Genomic DNA, 12,612 nt, shown 5'->3' with positions numbered 1-12,612 from the left:
AAACAGATGGAAAGAACACATCCTTCTTCTCTTTGCCCACAATGCCAGCAGGGTTGGTTTGTGTTGCAGCCCTGAAGGTCCGAGTTACACAAAGCCAAAGCTTAAAGTGACTGGGAAGACAGACGAACGCCCCGAGGGATGCAGTCGACTGGGATTAGTGGGCTGAAGAGTCACAATATCATGTTTCCTTGTCAATTACTATTTGCTCCTGTTTAAAGAGAGCTGCTTCAACTGTGTGCATAGACGACCAACACATATCTGTTTCAGACTGTGCAAGTGTAAGACTGTGATTTCATGTAAAAATCATGTAAAGAAGCCTGTATATGTTTGAGTTATGCAAATGTATAGCACCTCAAGACTGTCTCACGACAGTCTTGAGGTGAAACTGGAAACTTGCTGGGATTCATTGCTTGTCGGCAGACAACCTACACTTTAAATACAAATATCTCAAAGATGGTGTCTGTAGAAAATCTGAATGTGTTAGTAGCTCTAAGCTAGGGATTGAAGAGCAGTTTGCAAGTTAGCCAGAAAGCTATTGCGACTTGCAGTTAGCGCGTGAGCCACATTAGTTAGTACATCTAGTACTATAGAGGGAGGTCTACAGAAAAAGAATAAAACACTTTCGGACACTACTCGGCACATTTTCTCTGCCGGAAATTATGTCACTGACGTAGGTTTATGATGTACAACAATAATGTCGGCTAATGGAGAGTGACACAATACCATTAGGTAAAAACATGTTGAATGATAATCTTTAAATGTTGAAATAAACTTATTTGCTGCAGTTTCTGGTGTGATGGTGTGCTCCGCTTATATTTACATTTGTCCGACAGGACAGCTGCTCCGGCTGCACTAGCTTCTATCGCCTCTGCTGCAAGCACAATGGATGGTGGTATATATTGCTTGGGTTGTGACCATCGGTTGTACACTATTTTTTCATGATGCATTATGGTAAACAATGAGTGCACTTAATAAGGAATAAAAAAATTCACTAAATATTTGGACAAAACTACAAAATGATGATTATCCAATATAGTGGACTATATAGTGATAAGTGAGTGATTTCGGACACAGACTAATTCACAGATACAGATGGATGAACAGCCAATTCCTGGTGTAACCAAGGCTTCACAAAAGGCTCAGACACCCCTTTTCCATCAATCCTTTTCTAGGGCTGGTTAGGAGCCAGTGCTTAATCTTGCACCAGTTCTTTGTATTCAACCAGCAATGAACTGGCTCTTGGCCAGTAAAACTGGTTCCAGGGTTGCACCATGTCTATGCTGGTCTAGGAGAAAGAACTGCCTAAATCAGTGGCTGGGGCTGGATTATCGTGAACAGCAAGACCAACCAAAACTTTACTGTTATGACCATTTTTTTTAAAAAGGGAGCGCAAACAGCATATTTTCATCAGCGAAATAATTATATATATATATATAGATATATTATTGTTCAAAGAACAAACAACTGCATTAGTGATAGATGATGCAATCCCAGCAGATTGAGAAGTACCAAGGGCTGGAAGAACAGCTAGAACAGATGTGGAAAGTGAAATGCAATGTGATCCCCTTGGTAGTGGGAGAATTAGGGTCTGTGACCCCCAAACTGGGAGAGTAGCACCAGCAGTTCTTCCGTACAACATCTGGAGACTCTCTACAGAAAAGTGCATACCTAGGAACAGCTTGAACAACCGAAGGACCCTCAAACTCCTAAAGAAAAGACATACCACTACTTGTAACCTATATATATATAGATATATTTATATCTATAAAGATATAGATATTCATGAGATGAACCACTTCCCGACCAGCTCCAACAGTTGTTTCACTTCGGTGGAAAAGTGAAACAACCGTTTCAACAGGATTTGATGGATGGAACACTCAATAAATATCATTTGGGACACATTTTCAAACTTTTGCTCCAAAAGCAGCAGCCCATTGAATTTCACCTTTGTGTGAGTAAAAGTAAATCTGGACTTCTTTTTCAGTAATCATGTCTTCAGACTCTCCAGCCATTCTTGCTGTGTTCAATGAGTTTCCAGATTTCTCAGGGAGAAGGAAGTGGAGCTAGGGCTCAGTTCACTTTGACAGCGCAGCCCCAGAGAGAGGATCTGGGTTCTGAGAGCCTGATCGGCCGACACAGTGGAAGTGTGGAAGAGACAGGGCCTACAGGGTGAAAGAAAAGCAGGGCTAAAATAAGGAGGTGCCGTGAAGCATTGGCTTACATTTCACAGACGTTGTAGAGAAACACAATAGACCAGTGGGAATACGACATAGGGTGAGATATGTGTATAGGTGTAAAAGAGAGTAGACTGTTAGTGTGCCTGATACTAACAGCGCCACAAAATATATTTTTTAAATGAATCAAAATGAAATAATTTGCATTCACTATGCAAAGTACAATATTATCATACGATAACAATATTACCACAGACCAGGATAACAGCCCTTTGGTTGACCTGCAGTATTGCGTAATTCAAAATAGCTCTATATGTCAGAAATATTGAGCTAACTCTTCCTAAACAGAAAGAGTAATCATTTGAATTTTATCAGTAAATGCATTTGGAGGTAGTTTGCATTTGGAAATTGTTATTTTGATTAGTTCGGTGAAATGGTGATCTCTTGTCTTTTACTGATTATGGAATGCACATGACGGAATATCATTGGAGGTGTAGTTATATCTTGAGTATCTATGATTGCCTGTTTTTGTTATTCTGTAAATAAAGACTGAGCTGTGCTACTTATACTGTAACATACTTCCAACTGGGACTGCACCTGACGCAGAACATTTTCAGCTGAATCAGATTTGGATGTTGAATATTAACAATTTCTTCATATAGAGAATTATTTATTTAACTGGCAGATTTGGTGGGAAGTTCACTGAGCTCTGAACCAATGCATGCTAACGACAGATGAGATAAATGCAATGTAATTTAGTTGTACCCACACTATATCAAAGCAAACAGTCAGCTGTAGTACACATAAAATACAATGGTCCGATGAAATACAATACTTGCGGCAGTATCACAACACTGAGGCTTGCTGATGAATTTTTGTAATTGCCTATGTTGTACTGGCCTGCAAAAATATCAAACACTCATAAAAGGAGTTGTGGAAGTTCACCTGGGAATTCGGACTGCACCATCCTGTGCTGAGCTCAGTGAAACTCATGTCATTCTAATAGCTGGTATGCATTTAACAACTTTTGCACAGCTACAGCATCAGAGTTGGAGCCAGCACATCTAACACAGTGTTGAAATTACATGCCCGTCATTCTCTGAGGTATTGCGATGTGTTTGAAGTTGAGCAGCTCCAAATCGTAATTCTGTTCGACTGGAGAAAATCCTTGTCCCTGACACATCTCAGCCTCTCGAATCTTTTTTTTCTTCATAATTCACAGCATGATAAATGAGCCATGCATCTGCATCTCTCCTTCTTACCTAAAAACACGTATCCTGTAATTTATCTGCTTTCTACACATATGCCCACCTTTCACCTTTTGAGCTCCACCACTGAGAGTCATGACTGAAGACATGCACTGCCTCCCCCCACCACACCGCAATACCCCCACCCCTCCCACCTCCACGTTTAGCCCTGGGGCTGGATATCTATAATTCATCTTTTATCTGGCACTCACAGTCTTGCTTGCTGTTCCACCCAGCCGTTGCCCACTTCACAAAGTAAAACCTCCTGCTGCCGCTCGCTTTAATACAAATCTCACAGGGCACCTAGGTATTGATTGTTATCCAGGGTAAACAACCCGTTTGCATAATCATGCGTTTCACAACCGAGCATCGGAGCACGCAAGGCTGCAGCGCTCAGGCTTTGGTTTCAGGGCAGTGTAGCGTGCCAATCGGGCACCAGCACCACTGATTTGAAGGGTCTTAATATCAACAGGGGGCCTGACCCTGGACTATTTCAAAGGCAAACATGTTAATAGAACAACTATGTGTTGTGTGTGGAAGACGAAAGAAGACGTGGGTTTTCAGTTTGTGACTCACGAGCTGAGAGCACATGCATCGTCTTGAATGCAGGCCAGGTTTGCACATGCAAATCAGGCTCCACTATTTCCCTCCATCATGATGAAGAAATAAAAGAATGGTGGAGTTGGGACGGCACTATTGCTACATGGAAATGTGAGTTCTAAGAAAAGGGTGGTAGGCCTATTTAGTTTGTGATTGGGAGTTCGGTTTGGCTACCATGTGTGAAATGTAATGAGTGAGTCTATTGTTGTAGTGGAAATGATCAGAATGTATAATCAGTGTGATTCTTTCTGAATACAAATCTCCATATGTTGCCAAACAATGCTTAGCTCATGTCAGGTTCGGTTAGGCAAGTGGACCCAGGATGCAGAGTTGAACAAAAGGTCTCCTTTTAATGGCCAACAGAAAAAACATCAAACAGAGGAAAACAATAAACTGAGCAGAATCTCAAAAAGTCAAAAACTGAAAAAACTAAAAGAACAAACGGGAAAACACTGGAAGCTTACGAGAAGACCAGAAGAAACAGGGGACACGAGCACACAAGATGGAGCATAAAGACAGGCCAGGAGATAACAGCAGGCAGTAAGACAGACATAAAGACAAAACATAACGACAACGTGAAGCACAGAGACTTATATACACACAGGGAAGGCAGGGGCAATTGAACACAGGAGGGACACATGAGGACTGGTGAAGGCAATCACAAATACAGGAAGTGACGAAAGAAAACACACAAGGAGCATGGCCTACAAAATAAAACAGGTAACAGAAAACAGGGAGTGGGAAAACCAGAGGCACAGAAACAACAACTGATACAAAAATAAACACAAGGATATACATGAAACACAAGTAAGGTACTAATAAACTGAAAACACTCCACAAAAAGAGGAGGACATTTAACACTCAAAAGACAAAACCATGACAGCTCATCATGTTTGAACAGCGTCACTGACACCAATATTTGGGGTGGTTGCTTTTTTTTCCAGTTTAGAATAGGATAGTAGAAAAGTGGACAGTGGTAAAAAGAGGGAAAGATAGATATCTTTAACCTCTTAATCTTTCAAAGTTCCACTGAACATAATAGGCCACTTTAATGAATGGGAAGGATTGGTATGAATTTGAAATTATTAAACAACCCTAACCCAATTATTGCACTTACTTTTGCAATATAAGTCTTAAGCCTTATATTGCAATAGACAATATATATTTTCATTAAAGACTTAAGATGCACATCATTATGTCTCAGCATGACGTCCCACTGACGCTCTTTGTCAAACTTTGCAGATTTGCAGTTCTAGAGGGATGCTTGTAAACCCATATTTATCAACGAAAAAATTCCATATGCTGCACTGTATCTATTATACATGTTTTAGGATCCTTGAATATAGCAATTTCCTCCCCAAACCAATCTCTTTGTAAATTCTCACTTAGATATAAAATGTGAAATCTAAACTGTCTCAAGGCTGTATGAGGTCAAACTTCCATCTGTGATATGAATAATGTAATAATCAGAGCTTATTTTTTGGTTTGGCTCAATTGAATGCCTGTCTGTTTACACTGCTTTGTTTAAACTGGTTTTAACAAGTGGAACAAGGCCACTGATCTACTATTCAATCCTCTGCAGTAATTGATAATAACAAGCCAGACACCAAAATTACTAGAACTAAAACCTTTTAACATTTGGAAACAATTTTGATTACAAAATGGCCAGATACTGTGAGGGTGGCCCAGCTGTTCTTGCAGCAACAAGGCTCTGGCTTCAAAACTGTTGGCCTTTCTGTTTGGACTTTGCATGTCCTCTGTGTGGGTTCTCTCTGGGTACACCAGCAACCTCCCAGGGTCAAAAGAAATGCAGCTTAGGCTATTTGCGGACTCTACACTCCCCGTTGGTTTGAACGGTTGTTTGTCTCTACGTGTCAACCCAGGGTGGACTATGCCTGGGCAGGTGGTCAGCTGCTGCCTAATGTCAGCTTGGATTGGCTCCAGCCACCTGTGACACTCAAAGGATAAGTGGAATAGATAATGGAGTATAGATGGATCAGATGGATTCATTTTACATTTATGACAAACTCAACGTTTTTGGCCCCACTAGTGGTAAGGTTTCAACAACAACTAAATTGTCAGGGTGTTGTTTCTACTTTTGTATCTAATGACCACTGAGCATTCAGGAGCTGCTGACAAGGACAGGGTACATCCATGGCCATTGGTTTTGTGTCACCCTCCTGTCTGCTGATCCTTGTGTATTTGTTGTGGTGCATGAGTCTGCTTCACTCTCCATCTCACATCATCACTCAGAAGCCACAGTGAAGATCAAAGGCGAGTCTCCACTGACCATGAGCTCTCCAGCACATGTAAGTCAAAGTAAATGGAAAAATAAAAATTTAAACCATGGTATGTTTAGAGAGGTACATGTTGGCTCCTTGTAAGTTTTTTACAGAATAATATGTAACAATTGTCATTTGAATTTTTTTTACACGCATTAACGACTGGTGGGGATTGTTCAGGTTTCAACGCAGAAAAAAAATGCTACCGTCTTTGCTCCAGCTGCGTACAAGCCATGACCTTGGGTGGGCTAAATTGGTTTTCAGTTGGCCTGCTTTGTTGCAGAGATCGAGTCGCTGTGAACTCCTGCCAGATCCGTTTGGCACCCTAACCCCTTCAGTGACTCTGTTCATGTCCTTGTGCTGCCCTGCGAAGGTCAGATGGATTAGCACATACCTGTCAACTCCACAACAGGACAAGTCGTGACCTCAATGCTATTTCCAGTGCCGTGCATTTGTGCCATTGTCACAAGGACACGCACACGAGTTGACTCTGGAAAGCTATCAGGCAACATTCTATGACACAAGCACAAACTATTTAGAGTGAATAAAGTGGAGATTATGTTTTAATTGTTTTAATAGTAGCATGAATAGGACTTCCTGTTCTTCTTGTCCAACAAGTTAAAGGGGTTCACAGTTAAGGAAAAAACTGACTGATTCATGCACTGTGGGGAATTCTTGGCATGTGCTACGTATCGAACACTAGAGGTCAGAGTTGAAAGGCAATCTACATCCATCTATTCCCATTTCCTGATTTTACATCATCCACACATTACCACAATGTGTGTTTAACTGTGTTACTGTGCAGTGAGTTTTATAATTTTTGCATATAAACCACCTTTGTAATACCTGAGTTTTTATTAACGTCATAACACTTGTAACAACTTTGGTCAGTCTCTGCACCGGACGAGCTCCAAAACAATCAGATAGATCTCCTTGCATATCAACAGGGAGTTACCCAGACACGGGGGCAGATGTTGCCTGATGATTCACTGAGCTTTGACCTCAGACCTTCATCTGCTGTTCTTTGTTTAGAGTTAAGTAGAAACACACCAGGAGCTGAGGTTAAAGGACCACATGTCAAATACTTTAACGTTTATTATTTATGCTTTATTTGGTGGTAAATATGCATATATAAAATAATCTACCAGGAATGTGTCTTTGCATCATTGGTCAATGCAGTGCCTAGCAGGATAACATCATGTTGATCCAAAAGTTGAGACTGTGTTGCTGCTCTCATAGACAGGCTCCTTCTAAGTGAATGGCATGGCTGTGATTTTTTCACAAAGGGCTGTATTTGGTCAAAATAAGTAACATGAACATGAATTAGATTTGTACACTGTCACAACATATTGTTTAGTGTGGCATGAAATTGGCTAGATAATTTGATCCTCCCTAAGAATTTTTAACAAAAACAGAAAATAAATGTCTTCATTGTTTATATTTCCTCACATAAAAAGTTGAGATGATTTCAAAAAATCATGTCGTGTTTGTCTTCAATTTGGTGTTGTGAGTGTTAAACCCCTCTGGAGATACAGCAAAGTAATGTGATCAAAATGGTAATATGTTGCCTGCCCTGTGTCAATTCAACCATCCATAAACTCACAGTAACTGACAAGTTGAATAACAATGATAAGAAGCAGTGCTGAGCAAACAATTGAATAATGAGGCAAAATGCTGAATTTTTCCATCCAAGTGGCAGCGTGATAAAAAAAATTAAATTTCATAAAAAAACTTGTGTCACTGAACAATGAGCCATTGAGCTGAGACCAGATTAAAACTGTCCCCAGAGATAAACTGATGAGACACACATGACATCCTCTATTCCAGGCACTGCACTTATTGAGTTACGTGTTCAAACTGCGAAAAGCAGGACGTGAATAGAAAAGTACAACATTAAATTACACGCAAGCCAAACTGCCTGGAGTACAGGTTGTTTTTCTGTCTTTTGTAAAGTTCAAATCTAAAGAATATTGCTGATGTAAACAATACGCGATCTATTCAATGAATGTACTTCGGTTTCCCAAGAAGAGTTAGTGCACATCCTGCCTGATAAAATCTCATTAGCATGTGATTCTTCTTGGACTTGCTGCTAAGGAAAGGAATATAGAATGTCTCTTCAAGAAATTTATAGCACGTCATGCCTGAGTTCATGAAGAGGCCAAGCTGCTGGTTTTCAGAAAACATAGAAAAGGGAAAATCCCAGGGAACCTATATTGTTAAGTTGTGTTATATAAAAGTGAGATGAAAGGGAAACAATAACAGATGGTATGAATTTGCTCAATATATGTGGAACAAACATTCAGTTTACAGACCAGACATTCACAAGATGAAGAAAGAAAGCAATTTAAAGAAACAATGACTTTTTATGCAAACACGTGGCCTGTGAATTTGTCAGGTTGCTCATTGGCTCTTTGCCTACATGTAACCAATGCCGAGTAATCCTTGATTCATTTCATACTCATTTTACAGTGGAGCATGGTGCCATTAGGATGTTGTGGTTTTGTTGATCCCTGACATATTTGGGCAGAATGCATTGAATAGCGGCTGTACATATATTTCCCAGAAAACCAACATTTCTATTTTTTCACTCCTCAAGAAATTTCTCTCAGTCCACATAATTTTCACTCATATCAACTGTAATTGGACAAAACATATGACAGTCTCCACAGTTTGCATTTAGATCAGGCAACAACAACATAAATGCATTAAGTTTGAAAACTTCTATATTAAAAGTCTCAGTAACCAGCAACATTGTGTTAGACACTATTTCATTTCACTATTTTACTGGAAATATGCTTGTTAGTACAAGATGACAGTCTTTAAGATTATTTCATGACAGTTTTTCAGAATTTCCACAAGGAACAGTTTTTGGTCTTTTTATCTTCTCTCTCTCTCTCTGCTTAGAATTTTGTATGGTTATGATACTATTTTATATGAAATCAGTTCACAGTTGATGCATAAAATAAATAAGACAAAATTGTGTCTAAACACAAAGTAGGATATTTTAAGGGACACTTAAGAGTTTAAGGCCTATAGTGATTTACAGACCTCTCACTCCATCTTAAATCCTTACTCAATATGTGTATGACAGTTCATTGTGCACTTTATAGCAGGTGAGTAATTCCTCACTCACCATTGTCGTACCTAACTAAATTAATTTAACTGGGTAATATTAATCTATATATCTGCAAAAGACTGACACTGACAGCTACCTGGTGTCCTGTAGATGTGTTTTGTTTGATATGAAACTCTATAAACTGTTTAAATATTCTGTGAAATGTCACAGAATTTTTTTAAATAGTTATGCCATACAATAAAAGTGAGCTGGTTTCAGGTACTGTACTCCTTACAAAAGAGCTTCAGAAAAATGTAATCTACATTTTACTTGAGACACTTGATGGAGACCTTCTCCTCTAAGCTCTAGAACATATCTGCTTAAAGAATACTACATTAATCAGGGTATGAGAAACAAATGGCAGATCTGCTGCCTGTGGCGGCTAGAAAAGAAGGTGTGTGGCTCGAAGCCCTGCCCATGCCGAAGTGTCCAGAGGTAAGATCCTGAACCCTGAATGACCCCTCATAGATGTTGAATCCACTCATTGGTGTCGCTTTGGATAAAAGCATCAGCCAAATGACATGTAATGTAAAAACATTTAAAATGCTCCCGAGAGCATGAACCTATTCGATTTTATGACCCCACTCCTTTCCTTCAACAGCACCCTTTGGATTAACTTTACATTTTATTTTAAGTTGGCTCAGGAGGTAGCACAAACAGGCACTGAACCCCAAATTGCCCCTGACAGCTATTCGGTCTATGTGTGAATGATGAGTGAAAAAGTGTTATTTATAGAAATGCTGTATATATGTGTGTGTAAATGGTTGAGTAAGTGTAAAGTGCTTTGAGGGGTTGCTGAGACTAGAGAAGTGCTACATGGAGTCTATTTAACATTGCAGCACGTTTGTGGGCTGGACAAACTTAGTCTGAAGGGAACATTTACTGTGGTCATTCTATTTTGATAATGCCATTAAAACTAATTTTAGTTTATTTAATTGTTTTCAGCTAGGGACAGCCAATACTGACTCTCATGATGTTATAGAGATAAAATGTGTGCATACCACATATGATACCCTGTCACTGGGAATTTTCTCATCTCATAGTCAAAGTTGTCACATGGTTTTCCTCTGTAAGGTTGAGGTCAGGTGTTTGTTAAAGCCCTGGTCAACTAAGCTCTGCGGCTGTTTCCAGATGCATATGTCCATACTGAATAAGAGAGGAACAAGGGTGGGGGGTGGGGGGGGGGGGGAGCCAGTGTGTCATCTATCCAAGTCAACCTAACAGCTGAACTAATAGATGTGCTGCCAAATAGACAGGAAGGCTGGATCATTCAGAAGTGTCTTTATATATGCAGCTGGAGCTTGGTAGGAGAAAACATTTTTGGAGCCTGTGCAGAGGAGTAAATGTTTCCTTTTGTTGGACAGGTTTATCAAAGGGAGGCCTTGATAAAAATCTTACCCTATAAAAAAAATTCACATCTGCAAACAATCTTTCAAATGTTGCTCCGTGTCTTCAGTTTTCATTTGTGTTTCCAAAATGGAATCTGTTACAGGTAAACACACCGCCAGCTGCATGGAGATCTAAAGGTTTTGGATTTGGGAAAATGGAGGGTGTAATGAAACTTGATTTGTAGAATACTGGACTGTACACACACTGATGTGAGATGTCAGGGGTTTGAGCATCGTGGATAATTTAATCAGATCATCGTGTGTTTGACAGACAGGGAGAGTCATTGGTGAGGATGAAACTTTGAACAATGTGAAAATGGAGTGTGATCCAAGCACCCAGTATAGATGGGAATGGTTAGCTCTAATTTGTTGACTGATCAGATGAACGGTTTGTGCTGCTACAGCCACATACACACACCTCACGCACCTGTATACATGTCAAAATGTTGTGGAGACGCTCATGAATGAAAGACGAGAAGCTTTAAGCTCCAGCAGTTATTGTTTTGCCATTTAGTGGAAGTTCACACATCCATAAACATATATTCAACCACACTTACAATCGCAAATTGACTGTTCACTACCTCCGACAGCTTTATGGAACAGTTATCAAGCACATGCAGGTTACATAGACAATTATGGAGGCAATGTTTTTTCAGGTAGTAAGTAGACAACTAGCATAACTAACAAATATGCTGTAAAATGTGTGTGTGTAAAATGAAGCCACCCGCGTACACCATTCTGACATCTTAGAAATTAAACGATATTTCACTAAAACCCTCTTGTCTGACCATTTTTCATGATAATGGACCACATAGAAACCTACATTTCTGGCCAAGGTGTCAGTTTGTCTTGTGAATCGAGGCAGCAGTACACTGATTACTGGCATGGAGTGTTATTGGAAAAAGAAAAAAAAACACACAAAAAAATCGAAGTACCTTTCAATCAACAACAAGCTAAGATGAGGGAAGCCACCAGGCATATGAAGGAGGTCTTTAATAGGCTGTTTGGCCCAGGGTCCTAAACTGAAAGGCTGCAGCTTCAGCAGTTGTGGAAGCAAAACTCAGGTGTGCAAGGAGTTCACAGGCTATTGAGAAAATCGTTTGGTTGGCCTCAAGGAAGGTCTGGGAAACTATTAGTTGACCCTGGAAGGGAAAGGCAAAAAGATGTCTGATACATCTGTGGATGAGACAGCTTCTCAAGACTCGGGGGGGAGGCCTCACCCGTATCTGTGGTCAATCTTTCTGAGATTGGGGACAGTACCTGTGGAGTGGCAGAATGGGGTAATGGTTCCCAATATTAAACACATTTCCTCTCGATTTAACTGTTATATGATTTTGAAAAATGAATTGCAGCACCCCCGCCATAGCTGTTTCAAACACAGTAACCTGGTGCATGTTTGTGTTTTCACCATTAAACACAAAACTCTTCATTAATCATGAGTAAATGTATGAAAAGGTAACTACCATAAATATTGAACCTTTTGTGCAAATGTCACATCTCTCATTGTTTTCAATAACAAGACAACAAATTATTAAGTGCGGTGCTTAGTGCTTCCTGCATCCTTTTTGCTGGTGTGCTCCTCACGTGGTGGACCCCATTCACCACACCTGCAGTCTGGCCTTTGCTCTGGTCATGGTGACCTGCTTGTCAATAAACCACAGGAGTGTATCCACAATTGGCCTTGGTTTTGCAGCACCACCTCCGAATCTTCCATGTTCAGGAATAGATGAAATAAAACAATAGGTCAGGGCAGAGTTTTGATCCTATGTTGAATGCTAACCCTATTTATACAAGAGTAGTTATAAA

This window comes from Platichthys flesus, chromosome 11 (genome assembly GCF_949316205.1).
Source record: "Platichthys flesus chromosome 11, fPlaFle2.1, whole genome shotgun sequence".
Lineage (NCBI taxonomy): Eukaryota > Metazoa > Chordata > Actinopteri > Pleuronectiformes > Pleuronectidae > Platichthys > Platichthys flesus.
Note: the sequence above shows the minus strand (reverse complement) of the source record.